Source organism: Passer domesticus, chromosome 16 (genome assembly GCF_036417665.1).
Source record: "Passer domesticus isolate bPasDom1 chromosome 16, bPasDom1.hap1, whole genome shotgun sequence".
Taxonomy (NCBI): Eukaryota; Metazoa; Chordata; class Aves; order Passeriformes; family Passeridae; genus Passer; species Passer domesticus.
Window position 1 is genome coordinate 1,156,366 of NC_087489.1, and position 18,554 is coordinate 1,174,919.

General features: G+C 60.6%; 1 protein-coding gene across 6 annotated transcripts in view; it reads right to left on the minus strand.

The window, feature by feature from the left end:
• Positions 1-18,554, minus strand: part of DLGAP4 (DLG associated protein 4) — a 144,506-nt gene that overhangs the window by 113,642 nt on the left and 12,310 nt on the right. For 5 of the 6 annotated variants that reach the window (XM_064391681.1, XM_064391683.1, XM_064391685.1 and 2 more), the window contains exon 2: positions 5,860-5,998. The exons of the other annotated variant lie outside the window; for it this stretch is intronic. The gene's annotated coding sequence lies outside the window, so the exon portion shown is untranslated. The remainder of the gene's footprint in view (positions 1-5,859; positions 5,999-18,554) is intronic. 6 annotated transcript variants of the gene reach the window in all.

An 18,554-nucleotide genomic window follows, 5' to 3' on the forward strand; every position in this document is an offset into this window, starting at 1 on the left:
TGTCCTGCAGTGTCCCCAGCAGTGGCACCCCAGTGCTCCCAGCACAGGTCCCTGCAGCTGCCACTCTGACTCGGCCAGGTGACAGCACAGGTGACAGCACAGGTGACAGCTCGGGAGGGAGCAGGGCATCCTCCACTGCCCAGGCCTCCTGCTCAGCAGGGTGTTGGGGCAACAAGAGTGGGAAGACTTGCGGATGTGCTCTGGACTCCTTGCTCAACCCTGAATGTCCTGCCTGGGTCAAGAAACCCAGAAATCCCAAGGCATTCCCTACAGATGACCCCACAGCCCCCTTCAGCTCAGGGGAAGCAGTGGGAGCCACCACAGCCCATTTTCCCAGGATCTGCAGCCTAAAGCACTGTGATGTCCCTCAGGCCAGCCTCAGGAAAGTGGTGACCTTGGGATCACCCAAACCTTCCGTGCCCCATGGAGGGACTGAGGGCACAAACAGCTGCTCTGGGCTTGGCTGGAGGGTGTCTCCATGGGTGACACTGAAGCTTCAGCAGAGTGTGGTGGCCTTCCCAGGAAAGGATATGACTGACATCCCCAAACCCAGGGATCGTTCCCTCTCCCACTCAGCCTGTGGGAATTCCCACCAGTCCTGTGGGAATTCCTGGTCCACTAAGGACCAGAGACACACTGCAGCTCCAAAACCAACCTCCGCCAGCCACGCTCACTCTCCCAGCAAGACCTGAGGCCACCAGGAGCCACGTCCTGCCTTTGGATGTGGGACTGACCTGTGACACCTCGGGGCCCTTCCTCCTGCCAAACACCCACCCACGGATCACACACGGATCTGCTGGATCCCAGACCCCAAACTCCCTGTGCTACACCTGCACTGCCTCCCCATAGTGCTCTCCATGCCCAGGACACCAAGAAAGGCACTCAGTGATGCCAGCCATGCCAGCTGTGCCAGCTACTCTGTCCCTGTTCAGTGGGCCAAGGGAATCCAGCGCCGGAAGGAGGCAGAAGCCCCAAACCAGAGCATCACCTCCACGGCAGAGCCCTGTCCTCAGGGCACAGTGCCCAGAGGGTCTCCGTGGTCCCCCCTGGAAGGGAGAGGGTGCCAGAGGCAGGACTGGCCCGGGAGCTGGCAGGGCAGGGCAGGGCAGGGCAGGGCCGTGGAGCCCAGCCCGTGGGAGCGCAGCCGCTCGGCTCTGCTCACTGCCCACGCAGCCGCGTGGCGGGTGGGAGTTTCCTCTGCATTGCAAATCCCTTCTCGTGTGAGTGCTGCAGTGCTGCTTGGAAGGAAAACAACCCCTCTGGAGCGAGCCCAGGGGTCCCGAGCAGCACCAGCACCTCCTCCTGCCCCAGGCAGGCCTTGGTTCCCTTCCCAGGGCGCCTGGCTCAGGAGATAAAGCCAAAGCTTCCCTGGCAGACAGCCTGGTGGGAGCAGCACCAGCCGTTCCCATTTCCCTGTGCTTGTCTCTGGCACAGACAGCCCCAGCTGAGCTCTCCCTCCAGACCTGGGAAGCGGGAGGAGGAGGAGAAGGCAGTGGGAAGAAGGCTCCCTGGTCTGTGGCAGCTGGCTGGAAGCAGGACAAGGGCTTTGGGAAGGGGGGAGCATCCCTGGGAGCACGGCCCAGGTGCTGCGGGGGTTCTGGGCCACGAGCGCACAGATCCAGGACTGGGGGTGGGGGGATCTGTTCCATTTTGGCATCTGCTGTTGCTCACCTGCGCAGGGCAGGGTCTGTGCTGAGCCCCCAGGAGCAGGGCTGCCCCTTCCCAGAGCTCTGATTCCACGCTGGGAGCATCCACTGGCAATCCCAGCCTGCTGATGCAGCCCCACATCACCAGCCCCTGCCCGCTTGTTCTCCTCCCAGAGTCATGGCACTGCTGGGCTGGGGAGATCTTCCCAGAACCCACAGAGAAACAACCCCCACATCTGCTGGTGCATGAGATCCCCCATTACCAGGGGTTTGGGAGCCACCCAAACATTCAGCACAACTCTCCAGGAAGACAGAGACTGGATTTGTGCTCCTCAGGGACTGGTGGATGGAGGAATCCAGGGACAGTGTCCTCCTTTCCAGGGGACAAGTCTTCAGGGGATTCAGCTCACGGCAGGAGCACTGTGGAGCCCAGATTCAGGAAATGCAGGGAGCCTCTCAGGAAGAGATCTGCCCCTAAAATCCACGGCTCCTCCTGCTCTGGGCACTGGGACACTGAGCAAAGGGGATGCAGGGAGGGAGGGGCGTGCCTCTCACAAGGGACAGAAAATTCCCATAGGCTTGGCCCAGCCCACCCATTCCTGGTGGGAATGTTCAGGTTGGTGAGAGCTGAGGAGGAGAAAGAATAACACATCAAACCCTAAAAACAAGGGACAGCAACCCCTTGTAGCAGAGCCCTGTCTGGGGCAAGGTCCTGGGGGAGGATTCCAGGCACCAAAGCTTCTGGGAAGAAGCCCTGAGGGAAGCATGGGGTCGGATCCACCTGCCCTCAGTGGAGCCTGTGGGTCTGGTCTGCCCCATCTTCCCACCACAGCATCCACCACCACTCCTTTCTGGATTCAGGCAGCTCTTTAGAACAATCCATCCATCCATCCATCCATCCATCCATCCATCCATCCATCCATCATCCATCCATCATCCATCCATCCATCATCCATCCATCATCATCCATCATCCATCCATCCATCCATCCATCCATCCATCCATCCATCCATCCCTTCATCCATCCATCCATCCATCCATCCATCCATCCATCCATCCATCCATCCCTTCATCCATCCATCCATCCATCCATCCATCCATCCATCCATCCATCCATCATCCATCCATCCATCCATCCATCCCTTCATCCATCCATCCATCCATCTATAATCCATCATCCATCCATCCATCCATCCATCCATCCATCCATCCATCAGCCATCCATCCATCCATCCATCCATCTATAATCCATCATCCATCCATCCATCCATCCATCCATCCATCCATCCATCTATAATCCATCATCCATCCATCCATCCATCCATCCATCCATCCATCCATCATCCATCCATCCATCCATCCATCCATCCATCCATCCATCCATCATCCATCCATCCATCCATCCATCCATCCATCCATCCATCCATCCATCCATCTATAATCCATCATCCATCCATCATCCATCCATCCATCCATCCATCCATCCATCCATCCATCCATCATCCATCCATCCATCCATCCATCCATCCATCCATCCATCCATCATCCATCCATCCATCCATCCATCCATCCATCCATCCATCCATCATCCATCCATCCATCCATCCATCCATCCATCCATCCATCCATCCATCATCCATCCCCCATCCATCCATCATCCATCCATCTATAATCCATCATCCATCCATCCATCCATCCATCCATCCATCCATCCATCCATCCATCCATCCATCATCCATCCATCATCCATCCATCCATCCATCCATCCATCCATCCATCCATCCATCCATCCCTGCCTGCCTCTGTCCTCCAGCCATCTCTCTGTTCAGTTTCCTCTTTTACCTCCACACAACCCAAATCCACTGCCTGTCTGGATCGCTGCTTATCCCAGAGAATCTCCATTTATCCACTCCAGAGTGCCTGGGGGTTTCTCCCCAGGGCAGAAGCTGTGTGACTCCTGCTTTGGGTTCAGCCAGAAGATGGATCTGCAGGGCTTTGCTTGCACAGACACTGCTCTGAAAGCACGGCCCAGGGAACAGACACCAACCCTCACCATCCATCCCAGCCTTAGCCGGTCTCCAAAGCAGGGAATGCCACCATTCCCACACAGGGGTGTCCCGTGGCACGGGCAGGGCAGGGGCACATCCCAAGCACACAGCCCTGGCCTGACCCTTGAGCAACACAAGCAAGGACATCTCCAGGGCTTTTGTGCCCTCTCGCTCAGGTGGAGAGGGATTGGAGAGGGATCACCACACTGGTCAGGAGCAGCAGGAGAGGCTGAAAGGCATTGAGGACAGAGGCTGAGGGGCACAGGAAAGAGGCTGGGCACACACATGCTGGAGGTGTATGTGCAGTATTTTTCCTCACCCTTTCCTTACAGGATAGAGAAGAGAAAAAAAAAATGAAGGAAAAAAATAGCAAAATAAAGCAAACCCAACAACTCCAATTTCTCTCTTAATGAATAAATGAAATGCATCCCAAGAGGCAATTAAGCGCTTCGAACCAAACATGTGTCACATACATTAAAAAAACAACCCAGGGAGAAATCCAGCAGCTGCAGTGAGGGGAAGGAGGCAGATGATGACTGCTGGGGGCAGGGAACTGGGACTGCTGCTCCCACCGTGGTGTTCGGGTCCCCCAGGCGAGGGGAGTCCCACAGGGGGTCTGGGGACCCCCCAATACCCAGGGGCATTCCCAGAGCTTTCTCCCACCCTAAGGACATCACTGCCTGTGAACCTTTCACCTTTGTGCCCCACGGGAACTGGGACCATTCGCTCCCAAGTCTTCCTTCCCGAATCCCAATGCAAATTTTGTCTCACGCTCCCTGTTGACGCCACCTCCAAGGAGCACCCACACCCACCTGACCTCCTGTCCTTTGTCCCTGACCCTGGTGCTGCCCAGAGTGTGGCTGTGGCCCAGCCCTCACCAGGCACTGCCCAGCTGACACTGCTGGGAGGAGGAGGAGGGCTGAGGAAGGCTTCCCTGCAGGACAGAGGGGCTGATTGGGCTGGGCAGGGCCTGGTTCTTCACCCCAGCCCAGCAGCCACCCCATGGGTGGATGTGTGACCTTCATCCTCATCACAAATCTCCTTCACATCCCTGCACTGCCAGAGCCTTGGTGTTGGGAGAGCCCTCCAGAATCCAGCCTGCAGAGCTCTCCCAGAATGGCCCCAGAAGGCTACAAAGACCCCCTTTTCTTGGCACACAGAGGGGCACAGAGATCAGCTTGGCTAAAAACCCCCATGGATTTTTCCAGGACACAACCCACAGCAGCAGCTGCAGTGAGGAAGTGTGTGCTGGAAGCAAAGCACAGCTTCCCCTGAGCTCTTTGGGGAAGCTGTGCTTTGCTTCTGTGTGGTGGCACAGCAGGACAGGGCTCCCACCCCTCAGGCTCCCCCAGCTGCTGCCAGGCTGTGAAGGACAAATCCCTGACACGCTTTGGGTGCTCACTGGGTTTTCTGCCCATTTTCTCCCCTTGGGAGGCCGACTCCAGACTCTTTGAGTGTTTGGGTGTGGCTGGGCTGATGGAGCTGGTGTCACCTTCTGGAACACAGCAGGAAATCTTTCCTGATGCGGGAAAGCCATGGCATTTATTGCTCTGCAGGTCTGCCCTGTGTGTTCACCCTGCCCGCTGCTTTCAGAACATGTCCCTTCCCCAGGGGCCAGCAGCTGCCCAAGCCCAGAGGCCTGTCCTTCCCTGAGGGGGAACACAGGCTCCCCGTGGGCTGGCAGGTTCTCACTCCTTCTCTGGCTAGTCAGTGTGACCCTGTGCACCCTGCTCGTGCCCAGCACGCCCAGAGCTCGGGGAGCACATCCCAGGCTGGGGCTGCAGGGCCCAGGGCAACCCACGGCCAGGCTAGCCCCAGGGAGCCCAGGGCTCATGGCTGGGGCCCCCGTGGGCTCTGCACCCACTGCTCCTGGGCTCTGGCATTGCTCACAGCCCTCCCTGCCCCAGGGACCCTGCAACAGTGTCCTGCAGTGCCCACAGCAGCGTCCTTCAGCCACCATCTCCTCACGCTGGGACATTGCCAGCACCTCACAGCAGCTCAGCCCTGTCCCCTTAAGAGCCTGGTGCCCCTGCCCTGCCAGCAGCGCCTCTGCTGCCACACTGGGCAGAGAGCAGGGCCCCGTGAGAGGACACAGTCCCCACAGCCTCCTCCTGCCCCTCAGCCACAGACCGCCCGGAGCCACCCCGCATCCCCAGAGCACTCACAGTCTGGCGCGGCTCTCGCGGGTGGCACAGCTGCTGCAGGACGCTGCCGTCACCCGCAGGGGGTGAGGGGACGCTGGTGGCCCATGTGCCGGCTGTGGGTGGTGGCAGCTCGGTGACCGCGCTCAGCGGGGGCCTTGGGCTGGGGAGGGACAACACACACGTGAGCCCAGGGAGCTGTGGATGCACCCCCGGCTCAGAGCACAGAACTGTTAGGGTTGGAAAAGACCTTTTGGATCACCAAATCAAGCCAGCACTGCCACCACGATCAGCACTAGCCCCTTCCCCAGGTGCCACTCGCCTTTTGAGCACTTCCAGGACAGTGACTCCACCACTGCCCTGGGCAGCTGTGCCAGTGCCTGAGCACCCTTCCCATGAAGAAATTTCCCCTAATACTCAAACCTAAACCTCCTCTGGCACAAGTTAAGGCCATTTGCTCTCACCCTGTCACTGTTCCCAGGGAGCACAGCCTGAACCCCCCTGGCTGTCCCCTCCTCGGAGCTGTGCAGAGCCAGAAGGGCTCCCCCAGCCTCCTTTTCTCCAGACTGAGCCCCTCAGCTGCTGCTGCTGCTCCAGCCCCTTCCCCAGCCCCGTTCCCTTCTCTGGACACGCTCCTGCCCCTCAAGGTCTTTCTGGGGCTCAAACCAACCTGGGGCTCCACAGAGCTGCTCTCAGCAGTTTGAGGAAAAATGGGGTTCAAGGCTTGAGAAGAGCCAGAGATGGCACCAAGAAGGGCAGGGCACCTCCCCGCTGCTCTCTGCCAGCCTGGCTGCTGCAGCAGGGACAGGCACATCTGTCCTCCCCATGCACTTCCCAAAGAGCAGCTTACACCCAGATCAGATTAGGGGAAGAAAACTGCATTGCAATAAATCCAGGGAGGGAACTGGCTGTTGGGGCTTTAATCTGAGAGGAGCCTTCAAGATAAGAGCATTAGGAGGGGATGAAGCAGTCCTGGTGCAGGGATGGTTGGGCTGGTCCCTTGTCTGGGATTTGGCAGAGGCTGTGCCATGCCCTGGCAGCTGGGAGGGTGCCACACATCCTGCCACAGCTGAGCAGCTCTGCACGGCTGCAGGACAGGGCACAGCACTCAGAGCATCCACATAACGGGAGCCTGGAATCCCAGGTGGGAAGGACAGCACCGTGCTCAGTGGGACGCCTCGGGGCAGGGTGGGATCTCTGGGGGTCCCTCTCGGGGGGCACAGCACACATGGCAGGGCTCTGCTCCTCCTCAGAGGGGTGACCTCCAGCCCAGCCCGTGCCCGGGGATAGGACAGGAGGAGCTGCAGCAAGGCAGGAGGAGCTGCCTGCTCTCCAGCTGGCTCTTTGGGAGAGGCAGCCACCTCTCCTGCTTCGTGTCCCTGTAGAGAGAATCCCCACAGCAGCAGTGGGGGACAGGGAAGAGGAAGTGTGCACCTGCATCCCCGGGAAGGCTGAGGGGGGCTGCCTGCTCCCACCCGGGATGGGCTCAGTGCTGAGAGCTCAGGGGAAGCCTCCCCTGCCAGGGGCAGGACAGGTGGGCACCAGTGGGGGCTGGTGACAAGGGACGGTGGCTGGGGTGGCCCCTCCTGTGCTCCACCAGCTCAGCCAGAGATGGATGGAAACGGTCTGCAGCCTGGTGTAAGTAATTGAGGGAAGAACATTTGTAAGGCAGGAGACAGCTGGATTAAAAAGGTGAAGCCCCAAAAAGCAAATGAAAAGAGAATCACTGATGATGGATGGGAAAGCAGTGCCTGAGTCCAGCTTCTCCCTGGATGCACTGGTGAGCAGCAGCAAGGCAAGGTGAGCTGAGATCAAACCATGGCAAGAACCTGGGCAGCCATGGGGGCTTGGAATCCCCAGATAAAGAAAGGTTGGAAAATCCCTCTAAGATCCTTGAATCCAACCCTTAACCCAGCACTGCCAAGGCCACCACTAGCCCATGGCCCCAGGTGCCACAGCCACATGTGTTTTGAACACTTCCCAGGGATGGTGATACCACCACTGCCCTGGGCAGCTGTGCCAGTGCCTGAGCACCCTTTCCATGAAGAAATTTTCCATAATATCCAATCTAAACCTCCCCTGGTGCAACTTGAGGCCATTTCCTTTCCTCCTGTCTCTATTCCCTGGGAGCAGAGCCGGACCCCACACCCCGGCTGTCTCCTCCTGTCAGGAGCTGTGCAGAACCAGAAGGTGCTCCCTGAGCCTCCTTTTCTCCAGGCTGAGCCCCCCAGCTCCCTCAGCTGCTCCTGGACCCGTCCCAGGCCCAGCCCCTCCCCTGGCTGTGGAGGCAGTGCTTGTGGAGAGGTGCCCAGGTGCCAGTGCTGCCTCCCCAGAGGTGCCTCTGCCCCTGCACTGCCAGGGCCTGCCCTGTCCCCACAGAGCTCCCCAAACATCTGCCGAGTGCTCCCTGAGGTACTGCAGCCTGCTTTGCTAATCGCTGCTGGTCAGAGGCTTCCTTGGCAAGGTGGGAAGGACATTTGGGTTGGAAGATGTAAATTGAGTTTGTAAGACAGAAGAATTCCCAGCTGCTCTGTCTGCATGAGAGGCTGAGCAGACCCAGCCCCACCCAGAGCAGGGGCTGCTCCTCCAGGCAGCCTGGGCAGAGCCCTGGGATGGGTCCCGTCCATGCTGGGGGAGAGCAGAGGGGCCAAGGTGAGCCCACCTGAGGAGGGTCAGACGTGTCAGAGCAGGACAACATGGCCCCAACACCCCAACACCCTCTGTGGCCCTGCCAGCCTCACCACAGCTGTCACTGGAGCCCATCACAAGGCACAGAGTGCTGTGCCACCCTCTCTGCCCAGATGAAGCTACCATAAGGACACCTCCACACTGTCCCAGCACAACCCAGGGCCCATCTCCCCACACTCTGCTGCCTTTTCTTTCAGGATCCAGGCATCTCCAACAGGCTGCAATTCCTGTTCCCCATCCCTGAACACCAACCAGAGCCTCCCAAACCATTCCCTGCCAGCTCTGAAACTCAGCTGGTCCCAGCAGGTCACTGTCCTACTTGGTTTCCTTAACAAGCCAGTTTGCTCCAGTGTCCTGGATGCCCCGATGCCCATGAGACCCAAAGCATTCTCCAGGAGGTTTCCCAGACTGATAACCACAAGCAGACTGATCTCAGTGGGCACTCTGGGGACAGTGGCACGAGGCTGTCCCCACAGCCTGTGAATGCCCCCACACGCTGCAGGTCCCAGCACTGCACAACATCAGCACCAAGCCCTTCTCCAGCACGGCCAGTGAGCCCTACCTCTGCCTGCAGCTGGACATCATGGGGCATACAGGGGCAAGGCCGTGCCAAAGAGATCCCAGAGAGCCGAGAGAAGAGCCAGGGATGGTGCCTGGATCTCCCCAAGCCCTGGCTCATGGCCCTTGATCCCACACATGAGGACAAGGAGATGGAGCAGCCCAGGAGCCTCCATCTCCCAGGGATGGGGACAGTGGCTATGGCAGTGCTCAGGCTTGCAGCATCATTGCCTGGAAAACCACCCTGGGCCATGCCCAGCATGGTCTGGGCAGTGAGAGGCACATAGCAGAGGGGCAGCAGCCCCAGGCAGCCGTGGAGCAGAGCTGCCAGCATCGCCATGCCAGGATCACCAGGATCTCTGAAAGCACCCCCAGAGCACCGACAATCCGGGCTGGAATATTGCAGGAGTCCACTCAGCCAGCACAGCAGCACAGAGCACCAGGTGTGCCCAGCTTGGGGACACTGGGCTGGGGTCAGAGTCACCCTCCAGGGCAGACACAGCCCCTGTCCCAGCCCCAGGGCAGTGGAGCCCCTGGACAGACTGCCCTTGGAACCTGACAGAAATGTAACCAGGAGAGGGGTCAGGGCACAGCCAGCCCAGCAGCCCTGGGCAGCTCCAGCCCCCAGGGCAAGACAAGTCCAGAGCTGGAGGAGCAGCAACACAGGAACCAGCAGGCACAGAGTGGAGATGGCACCACGCCAGGGAGCAGCTCTGCCACTTCTGCCACTGCCAAGGGACGCTGCCACCGCTGAGGGACACTGCCACTGCTCAGGGACACTGCCATCACCATGGGCACTGTCCTTGCTGAGGGATGGTGCTATTGCTGTGGGGGGCACTGCCATGGCCATGGGGCACTGGCACTGCAGAGGGCACTGCCATGGCTGCCTGACCCAGCAGGCTGTTCCCTCCCTCAGCGCAGCTGTTCCGTGTTCCCGGTCGGGTCAGATCGACTCTTCCCCTCTCCAGCACCGAAGGCACTGAGCTGGAACAAACCCCACCTGGCCAGGGAGGCCGGGCAGGGTGTGGGGACAGGCAGGGTGTGGGGACAGGCAGGGTGTGGGGACATGGGCAGGGTGTGGGGACACGCAGGGTGTGGGGACACGCAGGGTGCTGTGGGCACCCAGTGCCAGCGCCCAGCCACACCTCAGCTGTGCCCATGGCCCCGGGGGGAAGGCCTGGGCATGGAGAGGCATCTCTGGAGCAGAGAGCTGCCAGTCCAGGCGCAGCTCTGCTGTTCCCTGCTCTCCTTTCCCGTTTCCCATTTCCCATTTCCCATTTTCCATTTCCCATTTCCCACTTCCTGTTTCCCATTTCCCGTTTCCCATTTCCCGTTTCCTATTTCCCAGTTCCCATTTCCCATGCTGCTGACCCTCTTTCCAGCTAATTACCCCCGCTCCTGCGGGCACGGGCCACGTGGCAGCTGGCATCTGCACTGGCTCCAGAAACGACCTTGGCTGCTCAGAGGACAGCAGGAGCCTTTCTGCCTCCTGGGCTTCCCCCGAGGCAGACAAGGATCCTCCAGCGCGGTGGACAAGGAGCACTTCCAGCCCGAGGAGCCCCTCCAGCCCCACTGCCAGCTCTGCTCTCCCTGCTCGGTGGCACTGACCTGCAGCTCCTGTGCTGGGAGTCACTGTCACCTCCCCCAGGACCCCCAGCACTGCCTCCCTGCAGAAATTCCCACTTTCAGGCTTGGAGATCTTTCTCCCCCAGTTTCCCACCCTGGTTTTGTGGCAGCACTGCCCTGAGCCAGGTCTGGCTGCATCCCTGTGCCAGCTGTGCCATGGAGAGGGGGCTCAGTGTAGAGAGCTTCGGGAGGAGCAAGGGGTTCTATAGGGAGCCACCTGGGGGTGGCATCGCTGCCACTGTCACAGACTGTCTTCCCTGGTGTGGGGAGAGCTGGAGCAGATAGCAGGCAGACACAGAAGCTCTCTGGGATGGCAGCCCCTGGGAACACCCGACAGAACAGCCCTGAGCCCCCGGGAGGCTCTCCAGGATGGGAGGGAGCTGTCAGCTGGCACATGGCTGGAGCTGGAGGCAGGGCTGGCTGGCCCCAGGGAGGGACAGGGTCCAGCTGAGGTCATGGGCAGTGATGGGAACGAGCTGGGCATACCCTCCTGTGGCAGAGGGGGACATGGGGACCTTGTCCCCTGCCCTGCAGGGGACAGGCAGGACAGGCAGTGCTGGGGGCTGGACATGCTGAGGGACTCCAAGGAATGGGAGTGTTGGGTGCTGTCCCTCCACAGGAGCTGGGGCAGGGCCAGGCCAGTGCCTGGCCGGGTGTTTCACACCTTCCTGTGCTGACCTGGCTGCCAAAGGCTCAGCAGCTTCCCAAGCTCCTGTGGCACCTGGGGAAATGCCCCTTCCAAACACCTGGGTTGCTTGGTGTGGAGGTGCTGGACTCTGCAGGGGCTCGGGCAGTGACACAGGTGACACACTGGGTGTGTCCCCACTCCGAGGAGCTCAGCAGCTCCTCCTGCCTGGCTGCTGCCTTCACCTCGAGCCCATCGTGGCACAGCTGTATTTGTGTGTGGGGGGGTTTCCCTTCAATCTCCTCCCCAAACAACCCCCCCGTCTCCCTCCACCTTTCACATCTGCAGATCCCTTTGCCTTAAAACAATAACCAAGGCCCTGCTCTGAGGGGCTCGCTCCTGCCCTGCTGCCATAGAGGGAAGATGAAAAGACCAGGGGAAAATTTGCTTCTCTAGCACCTCACTGTTGCTCCAGTTCTGTGCTCTCCACCCTCATTCTTCATTCTCCTTTCCAGAAGCTGTCTGTAACCCTTGGATAACACCCTCCTCTCTCCCAAAGCCTGTGTCCCCTCCTGCCTGTGCCACCAGAGATGCCACACAGCCCTGTGAGGTCAGGGTAATGTTCAGACAGCCCTGTGTGCCTGTGTGACAAACACAAACAGCCAGCTCTGTCCCACATCTGCTAATTTGGGGAGAAAGGGGGCAAAAAGACATATTCAAATGAATTCTTGCTGTCCACACACAATTCTTGCAGAGCTGGTCTGGGCAGGCTGGGCCCCCCAAGTGGCCAGTGCCAGGCTGAGCCAGGGGTGTACAGGGCCCCACTGACCCCCACCCTGCTGAGCCCTGGGGACAGCCCTGGCAGGTCTCTGTGCCCAAAAGTGCCACCTTGCAGCCTGGGCAGGGTGTGGGGCAGCTGCCAAGTGCCCCCTTACAGCAGCCCAAGCAGCTCCAGCCCAGGTTTGGTCTCAGGCAGTGTGAGGATGGATTTGCAGGAAGCCCCCACCTGCTGGCAGGGCAGGTGCCTGGGCTGTCCTGAGGAGCCTGGCACCCCCACATCCCACATCCCTCTCCAGCCCTGCTCCAGTGCCCGTGAAGCCCCCAGAAACCTTCCACTGCTCCCTCTGCCCAGACCCTCTGCCTGAGGAGGGCTTTCTCTGATCCAAGTGAGCTAACACATTCCTGGGTGGGATGGAGGATGAGCCCCTGTCCTGCCCTGCCCTGCCCTGCCCTGCCAACATGGGAGCAGCCCTGGCTCCAGCCTCCAGCCTCAGGAAACTTCCCCAGCCCCGGGGACCAAGCCCTGACCCCTCCAATCCCACACGGCTTGGGATGAGCACAGGCAGGAGCCATCCTCGGAGTGCTTTGGATGTATCCAGAACCCAAAGACTGATGAGCAGATACAGAATTCTGTTCCCACACCCTCGGGTCTCCCCTAGCTCTTGGCCTGGGTGCCAGCAGGGTCACACCCTGCTGCAGACAGGGCACGCCATGACCCTGGAGGATGGACAGAGCAGCCCAGCTGGGTGAGGAGCCCCTCCAGCCCCCTGACCCTGCGGGGAGCAGCACCAGGAAAGCAGGCAGAGCTCCTGTCCTTCCCCTCCTCTCAGAGCCCAGCACTGTTTCCATTTCCATCCTCACATCCTGCTCCTGCAGCGGCTCCACCAGCCTGGCACATCCCTGACCTCTCCATCCCCCAGGCCCCTCTGCAAGAACCAGAGCTGTGTGTGCTGCCAGCACATGCAGGAGAAGGGTCTAATCCCACCAATCCCCGGACCAGCAGACCCAGTGCCTTGCCAGTGTCACCATTCCCCCTGCCGGTGTCACCAATCCCACTCTGGTGTCACCAATCCCACTCTGGTGTCACCAATCCCACTCTGGTGTCACCATTCCCACTGCACCCGGAGTGCCGGGAGGGAAGGCAGGACCTGTGCTGGGCCAGCCCCTAGTTTGCCTAAAGCTGCCAGTGATGCCTGGGGCCACCAACTCGTCCCCGGGGAGCGTGACAAGCGTGGCAGCCTGGCAGGCAAGCCCACGGCAGTGATGAGGCTCCGTGTGACTGCCTCAGGCTCTTGCTCATCCCGGCTCCGTGACTCACAGCCCTGGCAGTGCAGGAGGGGCCGCTGGGGTGTGTGGGGTGTGGGGGACATTCACCCAAGCACGGGGGTCAGGCTGGGACCTTCTGCCACCAGCAGGCACAGAACAGCAGGTGCCAGTGGGGGCAAGAGCAGGGCAGTGAGCTGGGCACGCTGTTGGGACAGGCTCTGCACAGAGCTGGGCATTGATCCTCTCTGGATCCAGGAATGACACACACAAAGGCCCTGCTCCACGGTGACCCCATTCCACACAGTGACCCCATCCCACAGGGTGACACTGCTCCACATGATCTGCATGGTGACCCTGTCCCACAGGGTGACCCTGCTCCAGGGTGATGTGACACTGTCATCCTGCTCCCTGTGGTGTCCCTGCTCCTTGGACAGAGAGCTGCTCCATGATGACCCTGCTCTGGATATTGACCTTGCTCCGTGGTGGCCCTGCTCCACATGGTGACCCTGCTCCTGTGCTTTGAACCCTGCAAGCCACCACAGCCAGGCCTGGCTTGAGGCTTGTCTTCCAGTTCACCCCCAAAGGAGCTCTCCCCTCCTGATACAGAACTTTCTGTAGGAGCAGGGAGTGCAGTGAGAGTAGCTCCTGAGGCTCCCCACTCCCTGCTCCAGCCATGCTGCCCCTCCATCCTACAGACACCTCCTGCTGCTCCTGCAGGGGCTGGGGGCTCTCACCACCCCCTCCATGGACACTGTCTTGGGGTGCAGCTGTGGGTGGGTTACAAGAACAAGCTCCAAAACTGAAGCATGTGGCTCCTGAAGCCTCCAGTGACTGCAGCTGCCCCTCAAAATTGCTCCCTTTCTCCTTTCTCCCTTCTCCTTTCTCCTTTTCCCTCTGGCTCTGGAGCAGATCCTCAGCATCGGGGGAGCTTTGGGGGTCTGGGACTGGGGGGAGCACGGACAAGATGATGTTCTCCCTGTCCGTGCTGCTCAGCTGCCCTCTCCGAACGCCCCAGACGTCTCTGCCCTGCTAATGGCAATGTGGGAGAGAGGCTGGGTTTATCTAAGCCGTAGTCAGCGGAGCCCTGCTCGTCATTAGCGGTGAGTAAAGCGCGGTGAGTCACTGCTGCCATTACCACACTGCTAAAGGCAGGGAAATGCAGCAGGAGGGGGCAGCTCCTTGGAGTCACTGCCTGAGCTCCTGCCTTCCACCGGCATCTCCGCACTGCCCCCCGGCACGGCTCTGTCCCCCGCTGCCTGCGGGTGGCTGTCCCCAAGACCGTGTCCCCAGCCAGGGCTGGCACCCTGACCGTGCCTGCCCCACTCCCCTGAGCTTCCCGGCTGCTCGCGGACCCCGGCGTTTGTAAAGGTCAATGCATGCAGGACACGTGTGCTTTTCCCCAGCTAATTGACGCTAAAGACGCGGCCAGCTCCGAGCTGCTCGGTGCCACCCTGCTGAGGGCAGTGTGACCCTGTCCCACCGCTGCTGCCCTGGCTCTGTCACAGCCTCACCCTGCCTGTCACCCCTGCCCAGGAACCCAGAGCTATTTGTGAGCCAGCACCCGAGGCCACCCTGTCACCACCGCCTGTCCCCTTCCCCGGGCTCAGCCCCACTCCTCGCCATGGCCACTGTCCCGTCCACTCCTCCTGCAGAGCAGGGGAGCTGCTGGGAGCCCTGGGAGCCCAGCTCCATCCCAGCCCTGAGCCCAGCTCCATGCCCAGCCCTGAGCCCAGCTCCATGCCCAGCCCTGAGCCCAGCTCCATCCCCAGCCCTGAGCCCAGCTCCATCCCAGCCCTGAGCCCAGCTCCATCCCCAGCCCTGAGCCCAGCTCCATCCCAGCCCTGAGCCCAGCTCCATCCCCAGCCCTGAGCCCAGCTCCATCCCCAGCCCTGAGCCCAGCTCCATCCCCAGCCCTGAGCCCAGCTCCATCCCCAGCCCTGAGCCCAGCTCCATGCCCAGCCCTGAGCCCAGCTCCATCCCCAGCCCTGAGCCCAGCTCCATCCCAGCCCTGAGCCCAGCTCCATCCCCAGCCCTGAGCCCAGCTCCATCCCAGCCCTGAGCCCAGCTCCATGCCCAGCCCTGAGCCCAGCTCCATCCCAGCCCTGAGCCCAGCTCCATGCCCAGCCCTGAGCCCAGCTCCATCCCAGCCCTGAGCCCAGCTCCATCCCAGCCCTGAGCCCAGCTCCATGCCCAGCCCTGAGCCCAGCTCCATGCCCAGCCCTGAGCCCAGCTCCATCCCAGCCCTGAGCCCAGCTCCATGCCCAGCCCTGAGCCCAGCTCCATCCCAGCCCTGAGCCCAGCTCCATGCCCAGCCCTGAGCCCAGCTCCATCCCCAGCCCTGAGCCCAGCTCCATCCCAGCCCTGAGCCCAGCTCCATGCCCAGCCCTGAGCCCAGCTCCATCCCAGCCCTGAGCCCAGCTCCAAGCCCAGCCCTTGCCCCTGAGCTCTGTCCCAGGCCCTCCCAGAGCCTCGGGCACGGTTCAGCTGTGGCCCCACACAGGACTCCTGCTCCACACACTGCTCTGGCAAGCCCAGCTCAGCCTCTCCCTGCCCGTCCCACCCTGGGCTGCTCCTGCTCTCTGTCTTGTCTGCTCACCTCACACCCTCACCCCCTCTTCTTTCACTTCTCATTTTTCAACTTTTTGGCTTTTTTTCCATCCCTCTGCTCCAGGTCTCATTGTATCCTCAGCACTGAGAACACAAACACGAGCACACCTAAGAGCAGAGTCCTGCTGGGATGGGATTGCCCTGGGGGTTGCCCTGGCCCCAGCCCATCCCAGCTCCAGTGTGGCCATGCCCAGCTGGTTTGCCAGCGCTGCAAAGGGCCCTGGTGACCAGGTACAGTGCCCTGTCACTTCCATCACCGTGGGGACAGCAGGAGGTGACTCTGCTGCTGGGGATGCTGTGCTGGGTACCACAAAGAGAAATGAAAATGCCAAAACTCTGAGGAAAGCAGAAGGCTGATGGAGCTGAGAGGGGACAGCAATTCCTGCAGGCACCAGGAGAACCGTGGGCACAGCCCTGGTCCCTGCCCTGCTCCACGCTGCCACCCCCATGTCCTGCCCAAGCTCCAGGGCGAGACACTCCGATCCTCCTATTCAAAGGGATTACAAATTACTGTCTGATCCACTAATTAGGACGGGAAGATGAGTGTGCCTCTGACAGCGCTGTTTAGCAGCCATTTAGAAATGGCTCGGAAGGCAGCATGGCCGGGAGCACCACACGGTGCGGCCACATCTGCTCCAGCAGCAAGCCCGGGACACCCCGGGACCACCCCAGGAGCAGCCCTGCTGCCAGCAGCTCTGCCTGAGCCCATCCCCGCTCCCAGAGCTGCTCCTGCCCTGCTGCAGAGCTCCCCCCGGCTCCCAAGGATGTCCCCAGGCCATTTGGCTCCCAGCCCAGCTGCCATTACTCCGTATTTATTTAACAAAATTAAACCCTGCTTAGCGGGGCCGGCAAAGGCAGGGCAGGCAAATCGGATCTGCCGGGGAAGAGCAGCCTAGCGCTGGGCCTTGGGGGCACACGGAGCCTCCTTCCCGGGACTGGGCAGCAGCACACGCACCCCAGCTCCCTGGCAGCCTGGCCTGCTGTGTGACAGAGGCTGGCTCTGCCGGGCAGGACTCCAGAACAGAGCTCCATGCTGGGCTGGGGCTCCCCGAGAGCCCTGGGTCGTGGGGTGCAGCCAGGCATGGCCACAGCTCCAAGAGGAGCCCCCAGCCCTGTGCCTGCCTGCTGGCACGGGGGCAGCACCTGTGGGGTTTGGGTGATGCCAGGTGTGTGGGGGCTGCTCTGGAGCCCTCCTTCAGGCAGTGCCCAGGCATGGGACACTGCCCCAGCCAGGAGAGCCCTCGCTGTCCCTGGCAGGGCTCCTGTGTCCCCCGTAGCTCATACAGGACCAGGCTCCTCTCTCCTGGGTGAGAAACCTGCTCTGGGTCAGGCAGGAGCCCAGAAGGGCCCAGGAACACCTCAGGAACATCTCCTCAGCCTTGGCCTTCCCAGAGCTCATCCATTCCCAAGCATCAGAGTCCTTCCAAACCCACCCCAGTGATGGGCACAGGAGGTTCAGCTCCCACGGGACAGAGCACAGAGTCAGCAGCACAAGCCACATCCCCAGGACACCAGGGCAGGGATCCCCCTGCTCTCCAGCACACTGCGACTCCCTTGAGGTCTCCCAGCCTGCTGCCCCTGGGCACTCACCAGCCCTGGCACAGCCCTGGCACAGCATCATCCAACACAGGATTACAAAAGCACTGGAAGGCAGAGGGAGGGGGGAATCCTCAGGTGCAGGCACAGGCACCCAGAGAGGAGCAGCTTCACCACAGAGCCTGGCCCAGCCATCACCAGAGGAGTTACAGTGCCATTAATGAATGCTTTCCATTTTAATGAAGTTAATCTACCTCTAAAAGCTCTTTATGCCCACAAACATGTGAGCTGAGAGAGAACAGGACCTGTAGCCACATTTTTACAGCATTTGAGCATAGTTTTTGCAGCCAGCTATTTCCCAGCAAAGCAGCTGGGGGAAGAACATCCCCTGAGCAGGCTGCAGCCCCTCCACACGTGGAGATCCATGGCCTTCCAGGAAAAGTGAGATCCTACGTTCCCATTACGATAAAAGTTAGAAACACAGTGAATATCAGTGAAGAAACAGATACTGTCTTTTCTCAGCTGGGGAGAAGATGGTGCTGGCAAAAGGAGGTGCTCAGGGGGGTGATGAGAAGCCCCTGTCCAGCACAGCCCCCTTGCCCTGGGCTCTCCCTGTCCCCCCTGCTCCCATCCCAGCCCGTGGTGCCAGCCAGGCTCTCCCTGTCCCCCCTGCTCCCATCCCAGCCCGTGGTGCCAGCCAGGCTCTCACAGCCAGAGCTGTGCTGGGGCTGCTTCCAGACCCCAGCAGGTCCCTGCCTGCTTTGCCAGCTAAGGATCATTTTCCCAGTCTCCTGTTACTCCTGGACAGGGTGCAGGTGCCCTGGGTTTGATTCTCTGGCTCCTTTCCAGTTTCACCTTTTCCAGCACTGGGGAAAACAGGAGAGTTGGAGCTGGATTTAAACCTGGCATGACCTCAAATGCACAGGTCTGGATTTGTTCCTCCCTCCTCCTTGTGAATCCTGTGGAATGCCCTTCCAGCAATGCCACCCCAGGTGTCAGTGCCAGCAGCCCCTGGGGAGCTGCTCCTTCCTTC